Source organism: Pseudopodoces humilis, chromosome 4 (assembly GCF_049639895.1).
Source record: "Pseudopodoces humilis isolate 2021_Gansu_Grassland_sample_001 chromosome 4, ASM4963989v1, whole genome shotgun sequence".
Taxonomy (NCBI): domain Eukaryota; kingdom Metazoa; phylum Chordata; class Aves; order Passeriformes; family Paridae; genus Pseudopodoces; species Pseudopodoces humilis.
Window position 1 is genome coordinate 75,891,589 of NC_142203.1, and position 17,030 is coordinate 75,908,618.

General features: G+C 47.0%; 1 protein-coding gene across 2 annotated transcripts in view; it reads right to left on the reverse strand.

Moving 5' to 3' along the window:
- The window catches only part of ZBTB7C (zinc finger and BTB domain containing 7C), a 153,818-nt gene that overhangs the window by 48,922 nt on the left and 87,866 nt on the right, over positions 1-17,030 (reverse strand). The window contains exon 1 of one of the 2 annotated variants that reach the window (XM_088054536.1): positions 2,663-2,759. The exons of the other annotated variant lie outside the window; for it this stretch is intronic. The gene's annotated coding sequence lies outside the window, so the exon portion shown is untranslated. Of the gene's footprint in view, positions 1-2,662; positions 2,760-17,030 lie in introns of those variants that run through there. 2 annotated transcript variants of the gene reach the window in all.

Consider the following 17,030-nt stretch of genomic DNA (forward strand, 5'->3'; position numbering starts at 1 on the left):
TCTCAGGCTTCCAGTAAGGAATAAAAAAGCTCTGACTAATATAAAGAGGCCTCCAAATCATTCTTGGCAGAAGCATCCCAGCCTCAGATCCCCTCCCTCTATTCATCACTAAAGCTCTCTCAGGCAAAGGAAAATAAACCGTGCAGCTACCTCACTGACCTGGCCTGCAGCAGGGTGCAGCTGGTGCTGGCTGCCCCTTCTCCAACACTGAATGACAATGTAATAGCATATTTTATATGTACATCATATTGATTTTTATATTGTATGTAAATGTATTATACACAAAAATACACATTATACAGGTGTATATTTCTATAAATATATTGTGTTTATATAATATATATATATATATATAAAATAATACAAATATTAAGGGGAATAACAACACACAGATGAGACCCATCTTGATTCCATATTCCCACCTCCATCCTGCCAGGAAGGTAGGGGAACTGGCAGTGGCAGGGATGAGTCCTCCTATCACTGCCTACTTTTCCAAGATCATACTTACACACTCTATAGTATCACATTTCTCTGCAGTCTGAGGTCCTCCACCTTTTCTTCCAGCATATAAAGGCACTCTACCAGGGACACTTAATGAGAAAAAGACCAGGACTATGAACTGGGCAGGGAAGACTCCAGTTTTGAAACCATTTTAATAACTCGTTATTTAATTAAGAGCAATAGCTCTGAAATTATGTCAGTGAAACTTGCTACTTATTTATTAATTAGAGGAGGAATTTCAAAGGAGGCTATGGGAGTTAGGTGCTGGACAGCCCCGGGCTCGCTGGAAAATCCCAGGTTTCTCCAGCTAATGCTTGCCCAGTGCTCAAACACGCTGGGTCTGATTCCTCACTGCCTGGCACCTGAAGTAAACAGTGCCAAGCACAGGCAAAAAGTGAGTATTAAACACTGCCTGTTCTGGATCTGGGGTTGAGAAGTCCTTGCTGCAGTGGTGGGAGCAATGGAAGGCATTGGAAAGCCAGGGAGAGACCACAGAGCATCTCCTCTACCTTCCCAGGAGTCTTGCTGTGCTGTCCTGGTGTGGATACATCAGGATATGTGCCAAGAAGCCTGTAAAAGTTTCTTCTCTGGTGTAGGGTGCTGGAGATGCTGGAGGCACAAAGGGCTGGCCATGCCCATGGTATCACTCCCTGGAAACAGATCTCGGATAGATCCAGCAATACCAAAATCCTCCCAGGAGGAGAAACCCGTCCCTGATTCCACTTCCCCCCAAGCAGAGGGAAGGGAAAAGTCCTATTCAGCTTCATTCCCTCAAATATTGCACCCAAGTGAATTGGAAGAGGGTTCCAGATCCCCCTTCTGGGGGCAGAACAAGCACAGGTCCCTGCACGGCCACACTGAGTGTTCCTGTCCATCCAACACGCTCGGGGAAGCAGCGCCGGGATGGCCAAGCACCGGTTCCTCCTCCGCTGAGCACATTCCTCCCCTCCTGTTTTCATTCAGCCCAACCTTAAACAAAACCATCACTGTTGTTTTTATCCGCTGTGCAGAACTGGGAATTGCCTACATGGGGTCAGGGGTGCTGGAGAGGGGATTTGTGCTGCTGAAACTGAGTTTCATCTCCAGAAGGAGCTGCTAAAAATATAAGCGCTCAACTAGGTATAACACACTGTCCTGCTGCATCCCATTTGCCAGTGAAGAAGTAAAAAGTTCCCAAGATAGACTGAGATTTACACCCAAGCTCCAGATATGGGGTCTCCACATAAAGGAGCTGAGGCTTCCCCATGCAAGCCCCGCTTGCAGCATGGGCAGAGTGGAGCAGGTCAGTTTGAGCCGGGCTTAACCCTGCACCAAGCATCAACCCCCTCCCAACCGTGCTTCCCAGCATGTCTTTAAGCACAATTTTTCTGCCAGCATTAAATCTTCCAAAACATTTTAACTATTCAAGACAAGAATGGGATTTCTTCTCGCAAGTTTTCTGCAAAGAACGACCAAAACAGAAACTCCTTCAACAGAAATACTAACAAGTAATAATGGAATGTAAAGGAATATGATAGATATTATCTTGTATAATTATAGACATATATTTCTATCTACTATATATTTCTATTTACTGAAATATTTCTATTAATATATGTTTGTGTTTCTATTCTATTCTATTCTATTCTATTCTATTCTATTCTATTCTAAAAATTAATCAACTGCCTCATGAGATCTCTTCTGCCTACTCAGCTGGACATACTGGACATACTGAGATCTGTTTTTACACTGGTATTTCCTATCTAAAGAAAATAAACCTATAACTAAGCTGGACTTCCAAAAAAAAAAAAAAAAAAAAAAAAAGCCCAAGCCCAGCAGATCGAGAGGTTGTATCGTATCGTACAGGTGTTGATGTACAGCCAAAATCTCCCAGCTTGGTAAGGATTCAAAATACCAAAGAAGGAAATCAGAGATTCACAGGTTTGAGTTCAAACAGCAACTAAGAACACATGTAAATGGCGATAGATTAGTACAGAGGATCGCTACGACGCGCCAAAGATTTCCAACATGAGCACAATTAGCCTCGGAGCAATAAATTAAAGTGCCTTCCCCTCCCCTCAATATCCTGCAAAAACCCTAAAAGCTGGGAGGGGCAGGGAAGGGGGTTTAAAAACTAAAAATCACGTATTTCAGAAGCCAAAAAATACAGCATCTGACCCACCTTCCCTCTCCAGGTGCCGACCCTCGTCCTCCCCTCGGCTGCCGTGGCTGCGCGGGGAATCCGGCAGCGTCGCTCCCCGGGTGTCTGCAGCCAAGCGGAGATTGTCATTGATTTGTGTGCAGAAAGTTAAGCCTTTCTAGGAGCGGTTGGGAGAATTCACTCCCACCACTCCCTCTAAACCAAAAGTATTTGGCACCAAGCCCTCCTCGTCCACCTGTACTATTAAAGTCTAAACAACACGTGGGACACGGACTGATATTTACCGGATCTGTTCAAGTTTCCTTTTTTAAACCAGCACAGAAAGTTCTTCAGAAAGAAAAACTTGAGGGGTTGTTGTGGTTTTGATTTATTTTTATTTTTTAGGTTGTTTTTTTTTATTATTATTTTTTTTATCTCATTTTTCTTAAAGCAGATTTATCTCATTCTTTTTGTTCTCTGCTCAGTGAGACAAGCCCCTCCCTGGTGTAACTGGTGACCCCCGATTTGCCCCCACAGAGGTCACTCCATGGTTGACTTTCCTATGATCTGCTCCACTTCCCCTGCAAACTGTGCACCCATCCGAGACGGGTAAATGTGGGGAGGGGGGTGAAAACCACCTCTTTTGAAAAAAGACCTGGCTGTAATTTAACTAAAAAATCAGGTTTGTGCATGAATGACCCAAACAAGCAAAAAGATGGAGGCAAAGTATCTTCAGACAGGGAGGTTGGTTATTCAAGTCCCCAGTCACTGAATTGTCCTGGTGACAGGACCCCAATCCACATGTCCAATCCAAGGAATGAGCAACCCAAAAACCTTCCCAAGAGCCCAGAGTGGGGCTTCCAAGCCCCACCCCCAGCACTGAGGTTTGGAAGCCAACTCCTGGCCACCTCAGACATCCAACATGCGCCTCCTGTGGCCCCTGGCCACAATGATGTCCCAGAGCAGGCTTCACCCCTCAGGAGCCCATCTCGGCAGGCATGAGCAGCCTTGCCTGGCTAAGCCCAGCTCACTGGCATGCACACAACCCTAAAGAGTTGGCCTTTGTGTTGAGCGTTAAAATAACTGGGCTCTCTCCTGTTCTCCTCGCTGCGTGCCCCAGGGAACAGCTCGTTCTTGAGATTCTGCCCCAAATCAAGTGGTCACACTGAATAAAACACTTCATTTCATAAAGTGCTAGTTCCTTTCTGGCACAGGTATAATAACAACAAGGAAATACATGTTTTTGGTAAGACAATAAATGTGATGGGAGCAGCTGGACACCGAGTTTCCATGTTACATGCTTTTCTGATGGTTTTCCTCTAGAGGAAAATTATAAAAAAAAAAACCAAATCACAACCGAAATTGTTTATACAAGGGAAATCTTTCTGAAGCAGAAGGCAAAATCAAGTGTAAGATAGCCTGGGGCAACCTGGCACTCCCAGACAGGGCTTGGAAGAGCTCCGTGCTCAGTGCACGGTTACTTTTGAAACTTTTATTACACACTTTCTCAGTCTGTAGGAAAAAAAACATTAATACTGTTTCCATCCCCACACCCAGAGCACTATCTGCAGCTCCTCTGACTACTGGGTTTCTAAGGAGTGTCTGGGTAAATCAGTAAATGAAGTCGGAGTGAACAATGTGTCTGGCCCCAGATAAGGGCAGAGCAAAACTTGGGCAGCATCCAGTGACTGTCAAAGCCAGCAGGGAGAGGAACACCAATTGCCACCCACTGCTTTTCCTGGTACTCCTGTAGCCGGCATCCCCTGTGGGATGGGAGCACCCACCCCAGCTCCTCAAGCGTAAAGCCATGCAACCCTTCACTTCCCACAAAACCTACCTTTTTTTCCTCCGTCATCCCCATCAAAAAGATTTTTGCCTTCATCAATTCACCAAAGCCAATGTGTTGAAGAAAAAAATTACATCTCCCCCATGTTAGCAAAGCTCATTATTCATGGTGCTGCTTCTCAAGATGGTTTATAATTAGGGTGTATGAAAATGTCCTCAGCACCGTGGAGGGGCTGGAGCGTGTCCAGGGCAGGGAACGGAGCTGGGGAAGGGGCTGGAGCCCCAGGAGCGGCTGAGGGAGCTGGGAAAGGGGCTCAGCCTGGAGCAAAGGAGGCTCAGGGGGCCCTTGTGGCTCTGCACAAGTCCCTGGCAGGAGGGGACAGCCGGGGGGGTCGGGCTGTGCTGCCAGGGAACAGGGACAGGAGGAGAGGGAACGTCTGCACCAGGAGAGGTTTAAATTGGATCTTAGGGAAAACATCTTCATTGGAAGTGCTGCCAATACCTGGCACAGCTGCCCAGGGCAGTGGTGAAGTCCCCATCCCTGCAGAGGTTTAAAAGCTGTGTTGATGTGGCACCTGGGGACATGGGTCAGTGGTGGCTTTGGCAGTGCTGAGGGAATGGCTGGACTTGAGGGCTTTTCTAGCCTAAACCATTCCACCCCCAAATTCTTGCAAGCCAAACCCAGTACTTTCATACAGAAAATGTCTGGGTGTGGACTGTGACAATTAAAATATCTGAGACAACTTTGAGTCCAAAACCACTGCAGACCAATTAAGTCCCCACTGAACCCTGGAAATTATTTGCCCCTTTCCATATGAAATTAGCTCACTTTTGGTTTATTTTTTATCTTTTTTTTATCATCATTAATGGAAGGCTGAACAGGTCTCCTAAACTATAAATGAGAGGAAAATAAAGTACTTCTAAGAAGGTGTGAAATAAGAACAGCAGAAGAAAGAGAAGAAAGGGTTGTGCCAGACCCCACCTTGATTCAAAAGGACAACAGGAAACACTTAGTAAAAATATAATAGAAAAGATTGCAATGATTGCTTATTACAGGTGAGGAAAACTCTAATTTCAAGCATATTGAATTGAAAACTTTCCAGAAGAGTACTTCAAGGAAGCTTGTCTAATCAGAAAAATAAATAATCATCAAATATAAAGATTTTCATGGGGAAAATAAATTTTGCCAGAGTTTTGGGAGGGTTTTTTGGTTTGTGAATTTACACAATATTTTCCTTTCATACTTCAGTTTTTCAGGCTGATTTTAAACTTTCTAGTTGGAGCCTAGTAATCAACTTCAGTGAATACAGCTCTCTGAGAGCTAGAGGAAGATATTTTTTGCAACGAGATTTGCTGCATCAGTCACATTTTTCAAAGGAAAATAATTTTCTTCCTCAAACATCCCTATTTCATTGCCAAACTCCGCTGGTAAAAAAAAAACAACACAATTTTTTTTTTACTGTTTGATTTTGGTATGAAGTGGAACCCACAAAAATATTTCCTCCCCCCCACTAAATCTCACTGAAGATGCTTGCAAATGGGAAACTTGGAAAAGCCTGGGGAGGTTTTTTCCAAGGTGTCCATCCCACACACCCGCACGTGTTTCCATTTGCAGCGGTGCATGGCCCCATTAACTCCACCATGGCAATAAAGTTAAACCTGGCCTAAGTGCTTCCAAATGCTGGCCTTATTTTAAAGGTGACAGAGTGTGGGGAAGGAAGAGATGTGAGCCCATAATCCTAACAAACACCTTCCTTGCTGTGGCACCAGCAGGGCAGAAGGGAATAGGATGGGGACACCACCCAACTTGTTTAAGGTCCCTGCGTCTGTGGCACAGAGATGAGCTGCTGGTTTTCCATCTTTAAAGGAAACTGTGGACATTAGGAAGGCGTGAATAGGTAGATATTTCCTTCCTAGCAGTCTCACACCCAGCAGACAAGGAGCAGTTTCCAGCAAGAGGGTGAATTACCACAGACTGGGGAGAGTCACTGGTCCAGGATGTGTCCATACACAAAGATATTGCTGCCACAATAACCTTACCCAAAAAAAACCCCAAAAAGCTATGCAGGAAATCAGTGAAAACCAATGCTGATGAAGTGCTTTCCTTAAGCAATCTCAGTGATTTCATATTTGAAACCTTGATGGCTGTAATACAGATTGATCCTGAGGGATCCCCAGTGCTTTGTTACGGAAAGCAGAAGTCAATGAGGCTGCATTGTCTCCAGCAGAAATACTGTCAATTATTCTACCCAGAGTCCTTCTCAAGGAATAGAAGCACAGCTGGATTTCTTTCAAGGAGCAGGGCTGGATGGAGCCAAGGTGATACTCAACAGGTGTACGTATACGTATATTTACACAATATATGTGCAACTGCACAGAAGGATTTTTCTACATCATATGGCTCCACAGAGAAACTCCTGAAAGAGCTGTCCCTGTGACATCCCCTGACTGCCCCCCTGACCTGGAAATGCAGCCACCTGTGCTCCCAAATCTTTGGGGATCCATGGTTCCCAGTATTTCTTGGTCCCAAGCAGCTTCAGGGTAAGAGGAAGATCTCGTGTTATCAAGAACATGGCAAAACTGCACAAACTTTAAATTAAACCTGTATTTTGTAGATGACACATGCCTGAAGGCAACATCCTGGTCAAAAAGATCTCAGAATGACTTAGATTGGTAGGGGCTTGCAAAGCCATTTCTTTCCAACCCCCCCTGGCATCAGTAGGTACACCTTCCACTAGAAGAGGTCACTTTACTTGCTTTTAATGCCTCAGTCCTCCCTTTCTCTTCACTGAGAGAGACAAATTTTGAGTCTTCAGTTTGTGTTGGTGCAGGACTGGGAGTGGGTGAGGGTAACTAAGAATAAAAGGTGACAAAATGAAATTTAAACACAAATGGATGTTAACAATAAAAGGCACAACACGGATCAAAGACCCTCTTTTATGAGCTTGATGGCTTGGTGCATAATTTTATTTGGGATTCCTCTCACGCCCCAGGGCAGCTGAAACTGGGTGAGATGAAAGCCCCCAAGGAGGTTCAGATCACACAGAACTTCTGAACATTCACTTTACATGTGTCACCGTCCCCAGTGCCAAAAGCCTTCCCCAGCATCTCAGACCAAATTTGAGATGGGTGGCAAAAACCCAAATACGGTCTGCTGTGGGATGGGAGGTGCTGGAGAGCATCTGCAAAGACTCAGATGCTACTGATGCTGTAGAGAGCAGCCTGACCTCCACTGCAATCACTTTAACCTCCCCGCGCAATTCACAGTCTCAGCTGCAATTTTCAAACGCTTTCTCTGCCTCGTAATTTTTCTCAGTGGGTTATTTTTCCTTTGCTCTCACACAAAATGAGCCACAGCTCCTTGCTGGGTCCACTCACACCATCCCACACATGGATGGGCCAAGGACATCCGAGCCAATGGCCCATCATAGCCAGCATTTCAGCCTCCAAGCGCTGGTAACCCTCTGCACAGATCACTTGCTTTCCTTCCCAAACTGGAAAGTTATCCTTACCCAGGAATAGGAAATCCCACAGAAGCTCCCTGATAGGTGGAAACAAATCTCTTTTGCTTTCAAAAGTTGTGGATCAGGCCACAGCTCCTTGCAGAACATCACGTTAATAGTGAGAGGCAAATGAACCATTTTACTTCTCCTAGCTGAAAGAAAAAATAAAAAAGCAGCTGACCTGATTTACCTTTCTGATAACGTATTTAAAAAAATGTTCCCGGGCTCAGGACTTTGCCAGCCAAGATTTCAGATGGAATGAGACTGTTTATGTCATGACCACAACCTTCTGAAAAATGCCCCTTTAGATGGGAAAGCTCACAAGACCCTCAGGTATAATGATCTCAGCTATATCAATAACCACATTTCGGCAGATTCATTATCTGCTCCCCAGCCTGCCTGGCCGCACAGCGAAGCGTTGCAGCAGGACGGAGCGAGAAAGGAAAACATTGAATTCAGCCCTTCTTCTCACAGAGAAAAAAAAAAGAAAAAAAAAAAGGAAAAAAAAATTGACATTGTGGGTCATTCTTTTCCTTAGCAAAAGCCATGCTTTTATTTCTGCTGCTTTCACACTGTACTCGGGAGGGAGGACCTGAGCTACACACAATATTGAACACAGCCACTCAATCCCCCCTCAGTGGGTGCAGGCAGATTTTTCTCAACAACTCCCATCTTTGCTCCCCAGGCAGCCACAACCCTTGCCATCCAAACTTTACAGCAGAACTTTTTTTTTTGCCTCTTCCCCTCACAACATTCACTCCATTATTCAACATTTTAACATCCATCACTCCATTATTCAAGGCTTTGACATCCATGGTAAATCTACTCATGGATTTCAGACCACACTTCACAGGAAATTTAGGCTACAAAACAAAGGTTTATTTCATATCAGTATTTTCAAGCAACAGGGACTGTTATGATCATGTATTTTCCCCTCCAGCTTCATATAAAATAAAATACTTTACCCAGTAATTTCTGCAGCAAGGATCTCATTCCTGCCTGCCCTCCAGCATTTAGAAGGAGAGGCAATCTTGGCTGGAAGATTTCAAATCAAGGGGGCTTGCCCTGATCCTTTGGCAACTGCTTCTAGAAGTTTATTAGTCTCATTATGAAAAAAACTTGCACTTGTTTCCTTTTTTTATTTTTTTTTTTTTTTGGCCTGGACATGTTTAGCTCTTCTTTCTGAGCATCTCATCACACCAACCCTTTTTCTGCTAAATAAAACATTTTGACTCTCTTCCCAAAGTTGAGATTTGAAGGGTACAATCCTGTAAGTATGAGAGCTTATCCCACAGTATCTCACAATAGAATCCCAGAACAGTTTGGGTTGGAAGAGACCTTAAAGCTCATCTCATTCCACCCTCTTGCCATGGGCAGGGACAGCTTCCAGTGTCCCAGGCTGCTCCAAGCCCTGTCCAGCCTGGCCTTGGACACTGCAGGGATCCAGGGGCAGCCCCAGCTGCTCTGGGCACCCTGTGCCAGGGCCTGCCCACCCTCCCAGCCAGCAATTCCTTCCCAATATCCCAGCTGGGCCTGCCCTCTGGCACTGGGAAGCCATTGCCTGTGTGCTGTCCCTGCAGGCCTTGTCCCCAGTCCCTGGGCAGCTCTCCTGGAGCCCCTTTAGGCCCTGCCAGGGGCTCTCAGCTCTCCCTGGAGCCTTCTCTTGTGCAGGGGAGCAGCCCCAGCTCTCCCAGGCTGGCTCCAGAGCAGAGGGACTCCAGACCTTGGATGCTTCATGGTCCCCTCTGAGCTCATTCCAGCAGCTCCACATTCTCCTTATGCTGGGTGCCCCAGAGCTGGACACAGGACTCCAGGTGGGGTGTCACCAGGGTGAAGTAGAAGGCCCTGGGAGATCTCTGCCCCACCATTGAGTGCATCTGCCTCCCCTGACACAAGATGTGGGACTTATTGCAAAAACCCACAGCTGGGGAAACAGGAGGGAAGAAAAATGGAAAAGGTAAGATGGGAGGAAAAACCAGCAGCTCTGTCTTAGGTCAGGGGAGAGAGCAAGCAGCCACAAATTGTGAGAGAGATGAGGGCTTGTACATCCATGGATGACCAACCTAAAAGTAGCATGGCAGCATGGAGATGGGGGTTGACAGGGTGACATGTAGAATGGTCACAACTCAAAAGAACCTCAAAGTTTTGGGGGAATATCTCATCTTTTCTGGAAGAGCTGATAGTTTTGGATCTCTTGGAGGTGGCTCTGCAAATTCCTAACTCCTCCTTAACGAATGCAAAGCGATGGAGGGCAGAGAGAGGAATTTTCTGGTCCTCAGGCCTCTTCCAGAGTCCTACACTGTGTCAAACCAAGGAATGGCCCTCCCAGGAATGGAAGCAAAGCAGCAGAGACTGCTGCTCTGTGCAGAGTCACAGAGCAAAGCACGCAACATGTTTGGCTGCATATGGGAAGGGACAGCGAGCAATCCGGGCAATATTATAATGCCTTTGTATAAATCAGCAGTGCAGCCTCACATGGGGAGAAAAGTAATGATGCAGACAAGGCAAGAAGTGTTCAATCAATATTTCTGCTCCGCATCTGGAAAGAAAGCAGGATGAGGTACTTGTATCACATGAAGAGGATGAAGTACTTTCCAGTCCATTAGTAACCAAGGAGCTTGTTAAACAGCATCTACCAGTGATAAACAATTTTGAATTATCAGGCCTGGATAACTTGCTCCCAGGAGTCCTCCAACAGCTGGCTGGGAAGCTCTCTGGCCTGCTGATGTTAATTTTTAATAAATCTTGGAATACCAGGGAAGATCCAGATGGATGGAAGCATGCAAATATTGCACTGATCTGCTAAAGGGGCGAGTGGGATGGCCTGATGAACAGGTTGGCTTGCCTGCCATCAGTCATGGGTAAAATAATAGGAACCCTCCTGAGAGTCACCCAGAAGAGGAATTAAAGGATGGAAATACAGCTCATGTTTGTCAGAGAGGTTCTGCAGCCAACACACCATGTCAAACAAAGCTGATTTTGTTCTCTGAGTAGACTACAAGTTTGGTTAATAAAGATAATTGCTTAGAGATAATATACATATGCTTTTGTACAGTTGATTTACTAGGGCGTGGCAGGTTGATTATAAAATGAGCACTTCATTTTGAGAATAAAGCACATCTGCAGGGGATTCAGAGGGGATCCCATCAAATAGATGTCAAAGGGGTATCAGGCTGTTTCCAGGGGGCTTTCACAAGGCTGAATCCCAGCTCTAATATTCAGCACTTTCTTATCTGGAAGCAAATACAACATCACTGCTGATAAATCAGCTATGTACTAGACAAACAGGAGAGGCCAAGCCATCTGAGCAGAGCTGGAGATGATGACAGCTCAGCATCTGGCTGGGGTCATCACTGCACCTCAGAAAGGAAGAAGAAGGGGACAGTCAAGGAAAAGCAGAGGAGGATGCTCAGAACCGGGAGAGTGATGCTGTAGCAGGTGGTGGTGGGGTGGTGGCCACTTACTCCCAGGGAGATGCAGACCCCAGGCTCAAAAGGAGGGCAGAATGTTGGATGTCACACATCCCTAGGGACTTCTTGGAGTGGGTTTTAAGAGGTAAATCAGAGCCTGGGATGAGGGAGGTTGGGATGAATGACTCCATACTGCAGGACTTTGCATCTGGGGCTGGATATTGCCTAGGAAAGGATGCATGACCCAGACCAGCCCTTTCCACACTTTATTTTGACACTGACCTTAGTGACCCTGAGGAAATCAACTAAAGCTTGAAGCAGCTTTTTCTAACAGGAATATCCCATCTGTCCTTCCCTATCCCTGAGCTTTATCTGTCCCTTGGGAAAACACTCAATGCATGGGCATGATCCCACCAAAGGGAAATGCAAAGGTTCCAGAGGCATGGAGTGACATCCCTGCAGGCAGCCCAAACACCTGGACACCTAGGTCTTGTCTGCTGCTCCAGACCCTGAACTCTAGCTAAAAGAAAAGGTCCTGAGAAACCTTTAGCAGGCCTACATGCTCAAACAACCCTACGTGAAGCAGCTTTTCTGCATCATGGCTACACCAGAATCACTTACTCTACCTTTAGCACCCTCTTCACAATTCAATTCCATTTTATTTTGGTTTACTTCTACTCTTCCATCCTAGAAAACCAGAGGTTATTTACATTCACATGGGGCACATGGTGCTTAGGAAAAGCTGCTCACTCATCCTGGCTGTGGCCAGCCAGCATCTATCCCTTGCTTGGGTGGGTTATGGAGAGATGTGGGGCTGCATTTCCCTGCGTTCAGAGCAGAAGAGGGCCCTGCAGGAGAGAGAAGGGTGCATGCCCACCAGCTCATGTGTGCTCCTCACTCTCATCCCTGGGGCAGGTTCATGTCTTTGGTCTTCAGAGTATCACAGGAGCAAGGAGGTCTTTAGTGATTCGGACACACCAAGCCAGGTCACAGGAGAAGTTTCTTGTCCAGCGTTCACCTGTGTCTTCCTCTGGGTCTGGATGGACAGTCTGATACCTCCTCTTCTTCCTGCTGCTTCTACAGTTTCCTTGGAAGGGGCCAGACCTGCTCAGTCATGCAAAAGATGAGAGGAAACCTCTTCATCTCAAGAGCCAAGAAAGTCCTGAGCAATGTCATGACCACAACAAGGTTAGGCACCCTCACTGGACCTCATGGAGGTCCCTGGAGCAGCAAGGATTGGGAGAAGGGTCCCACACTGGACTGGCACTGTGGAATTTCTTCCTGGAAAGTGATGTTTGTTCCCTGACCCCAGCCTGAACCAAGCTCAAAGATTGCTTACTTCCATATGCACTAACATAGCAAAAGTGGGCAACCCTGTGAAACAGCCTCACAGAAAAGCTGGAAACATTTTAATCTCATGTCTTTCCACCCTCCTGAATCCAATTCAAGGAAAAATTTAGCTTCCAGCCTATTTTTTGTCATGATTTGCAGAGGGCTTCCTAACACGGTACCCGTCCTAAACATTCAACTTCCCATGGGAACTGGAGATGAAGTCTGGCTAAGGGCCAGGCTGGCCTCATCTTTCCATTTGACTCTGCCACTAACTAGTGATGGAGAACCTGCTGCTCACAGTGTTCCTCAAGGGCTCCTGCTCCAGGGACAGAATGAGGTCAACAATTCAAATCCCAAATGTTTAACCCAAACAGGCCCCATCCATCAACACCTGAGCAGTGGATTAGAATACATTGTTATTGCTGAAGGTGAATTCAAGGGATGAGGCATTAAATCAAAAGCCTTACCTAATGCTAGACATTACAAAATGTTTCAACCTTTGCCAAACGGGGAAAAAAAAAAAAAAAAAAAAAAAAGCCAGTTTGTCTTAAAATCACTGAATGCCAACCAACAGAGTTTTAGTGAGGTGATCCAAACCAAAGGTAAAGCCTTCTCCAAGAGCACTGCAGCCACCTTGTTGGGCTGCCTAGAGGCAAGGTGAAAAATAGGTGCCCATCCAAAAACAACTCTGGGGTCTCACCTATAAATGCCACCAGGAGATGCAGCAGGAACCAATCAATGACCTTAGACACAGGATCATCTTCCCTGTTGTGGCTTCCACTACCCAAACTGTCAGGAGCTCACAGGAAACTTCATCTCCCCAAAGAGCCACTAATTGCGATTTCCTCTTCTCTCTCACCTGAATGCATTCGCCTCCAGAACCTCTCCAGAAACACTCAAGGTCAGGTTTGACTCAGCCTCGAGCAGCCTCTTCTAGTGCAAGGTGTTGGAATGAGTTAAGCTTTAAGGTCCTTTCCAACCCAAACCATTCTGGGATCCTGTGACTTTGTGCACTAAATGGGAGATAGCACCAGCACAGCATCACTCCTGAGCATGCCTTTAAGGATCTGTGCTTGGCAGGTGAGAGCCCTGCCACGGAATGCCCCACTGCCTTGCCTGCCTCCCACCTTCTCTTCCTCCCCTGCTCTGCACCCAAGAGCAGGCAGGCTGAGGAGCAGAGTGCAGCCACAAGTGCTCCAATCCCTCCGTGAAAGGCATTGCCTCCACTCCCACCTTCCTCCTCGCCTCCAACGCAGGTCCCTGGGACAGGGTGTTTTTCCTCCACCCCAGATAATGCCTGACGAGGCAGAACATCCCCCACCCTGCTCCACTCAAGCCTGAGGGAGGGTGCAGCCAGAGTAAATTACTTAGAAGAGAAGGGGAAAAAAAAGTAAAATTAAATAACCGCAGCAGACAAAGGCTTCTTGTCTTAAAACCCTTACTCAGCCAGCACATCGGGCAGGTTGGCACCGTGCTCAGGTGATGCTGTCTAGGCAAGGGCTTTGCTGGGGTTGCTCTGAGAACCCCATTTTAGCACACCCCCCCTGAATTCAGCAGCAGGGACCCCCAGTGTTCACCCAGACACCCAGATTTTAGCAGGTGGGTAAAACTCAAGATTTCATATTTAGGGAGATGTGTAAGACCCGAAAGGTTTGGCTCTGACTGCTCCAGCAGGACATTATTTTTTCAACAGGTTGAATTTGCAATTGCATATTTTTCTCCCCTATATTAAAAAAAAAAAAAAAAAGAGGAGGAGGAGTAGAGTGGACTAATTTATCAAGTGCAGCCAAACACTAGACTGGACTCAGTCTGTGACACTTTGCATAATGGCATTCCAGTTTGTCCTCCTAAGTGATTCTTATTTTAATGAGCCCTTTTGCTCCAGCAGTAGTTTGCAGCCCCCACAATTTCTCAGGTCCTTCTGTGCTTTAATTTGATTTTTAAAAATTTCCAGTGTAATATTTTTATTAACAAAAATAAAAAGGAAAAGAGGCTTTCTTCCCTCTTGGCTTACATGGGAGCAAGCAATGAATCTCTGAGCGCAGGAGCTGTCTCAGCTTTTATCTCCCTGGCCTTGCTGTTCCCAAACCTACTTATTTAAAAAACTCCCCCATGATGAGATAATGGGAACAGAGAAAGTCGGCAAAGAAACAAAGAGGCAATCAGTATCTTTACAGAAGCAGGGGAGCACCATGATTTCCACCTGTTCTCCTCCTGCTGGGACAGGTCTTTAGGTCAAGATACCGTAAATGAGAAGAAGTCGCTTCAGGGAGTGCAATCATGAGAGATGTGCTCTACATCAGAAAGCTGTTTTGCAGAGCTTGGTCTGGTTAAAGGCTCCTCCATTTGGGTTGTGCTCAGCTTGCCGTGGAAGTGGTGGCAGCCCAGACCTTGCAGCCCCGGGCTGGCTGGGCCAGGTTAGCCGGGGGTAACTTACATCCAAATTCCAGCTGCTCCAGGCCAGGCAGGGGGTCCTGCCTGTGTGTGGTGGGTCCCTGGGGAAGGGCAGCGAGGCTCTGATCCTATAGCAAACCTGTGTGGGCCAGAATTGCCCCCCATCAGCCACAACACAGCCAGGGGTGAGGGCACTGCCAGGCCACTTCAACACAACTTCTGACCCATCCAAAGCCATGCTTACACCACCTACTCCTGGAGGTTCCTTGAGCTAGAGGGTGCAGTGGGTGCTGTGAAAACCTTTACAAAGCTCAGCAAAATAGAAGCAAAAGCTGTGCCAGCATCTTCCCTTGCCCACCTCTGAACACCACCACCGTGGGCTCGTGGTGGGGACAGCACCCCCTCAGTATAGAGCAAGCCCTGTCCCAGCTGAAGGATGGAACAGAGATGGTGAAACAGTCAGGAGGAGGGAATGAGAGGTGGTGGGGGCCCCACACACCCACTCCCCCATGTAAGCCTATTGAGTCTAATTAACACGGAGGACTTTGTTCTGCAGCTGGGTGGGATGTGGGTGGGAGATGCAGAATCCTGACCCTTTCAGGCAAGGAAAGTAACAGGCTCTGCAGGGGCTTGCTGCCTAAGTTAGGTTAGGGTTGGGGTGACATCCAGGACAGGGTGACCCAACTGGTCACCCCCTTTCAGGTTCCCTCCCCAGCACTGCAGGGCTGTGGGAGAAAAGAGCCACCACACACTTAAGAGAGAGGTCAGAAAAGCATCATCTCCAGTCCACATGGTTTCACTGGGATACAGGACAGAGAAGAGTTTATAATCAAGACTATCCAAAAGGGAGGTTTGGCTTAAAAACCTGCAAAACCTCAGCAAACCCAGTTAAAACATCAGCCCAACCAGGCTCAGCACAGCTCTCCCCTTCAGACTGGGGAAACGAATGTTACAGGTTTATACACTAATTTATTTCTACCCATTTAACAAATTAATGTGTCCCTCCTATCCCCCTTCCCTGGAGTAGCAGGCTCTGCAGCTCAGAGTCAGTGAAACTCCTACTCCCCAAAGCCTGGGAGATACACTTGACCTTCATTACTGCCCTGCTTCAATTTCTGGCCTCCCTTTTGCTAACCCTCCCCGATGGAGCCCTGCCAGGCTTTCTCCCTCCCTGGGGACCATCCTTGCTGCTATTTTGCTTGGGTTTTAATCACCTTCTACTTTGATGTCTCCAATCTTTCACAGCCTTCCCCTGTGCTCTGCCATCTCACCGGCCTTTTTGGGAGTACCAGATGGACCAGCCAGATTACTCTTCGGAAATACCTACTCTTTTCTTGGTTTGTTCCCTACCCTGGGAAAAGCTTCAAAGCTGCTCTCTCTCCCTGCTGGCAGGAGTCCTCATAGAAAAGCTCTGTGGACAAGGCCAGCAATCTCAGAGTCCCAGAATGGTTTGGGTTGGAAGGGACATTAAAGCTCACCCAGTTCCACCCTCCTGCCATGGGCAGGGACACCTTCCACTGTCCCAGGCTGCTCCAAACCTCATCCAACCTGGCCTTGGACACGTCAAGGGATCCAGGGACAGCCCCAGCTGCTCTGGGCACCCTGTGCCAGGGCCTCACTGTCCTCACAGGGAAGAATTTATTCCCAATTACAAAACTAACTCTGCCCTCTGGTATTCCCTGTGTGCTGTCCCTCCATCCCTCATCCCCAGTCCCTGGGCAGCTCTCCTGGAACCCCTTTAGGCCCTGCCAGGGGCTCTGAGCTCTCCCTGAAGTCTTCTCCAGGCTGAACTCTCCAACTCTGTATGTCCAAGCAGCTTGGCATTATGGCTTTAGGTCCCATCCAGGCTTCACCAGTTGCCCTAAATAGCCCAGCATACACAGACTGATACACCAAACCCCAGCTGTGCTTCCAAGGAGGAACTTCTCTCAACTCCAACAAGCTCAAGTTTGTTTTAAACCCCTGAATAAAGAGTAATCACTCTTC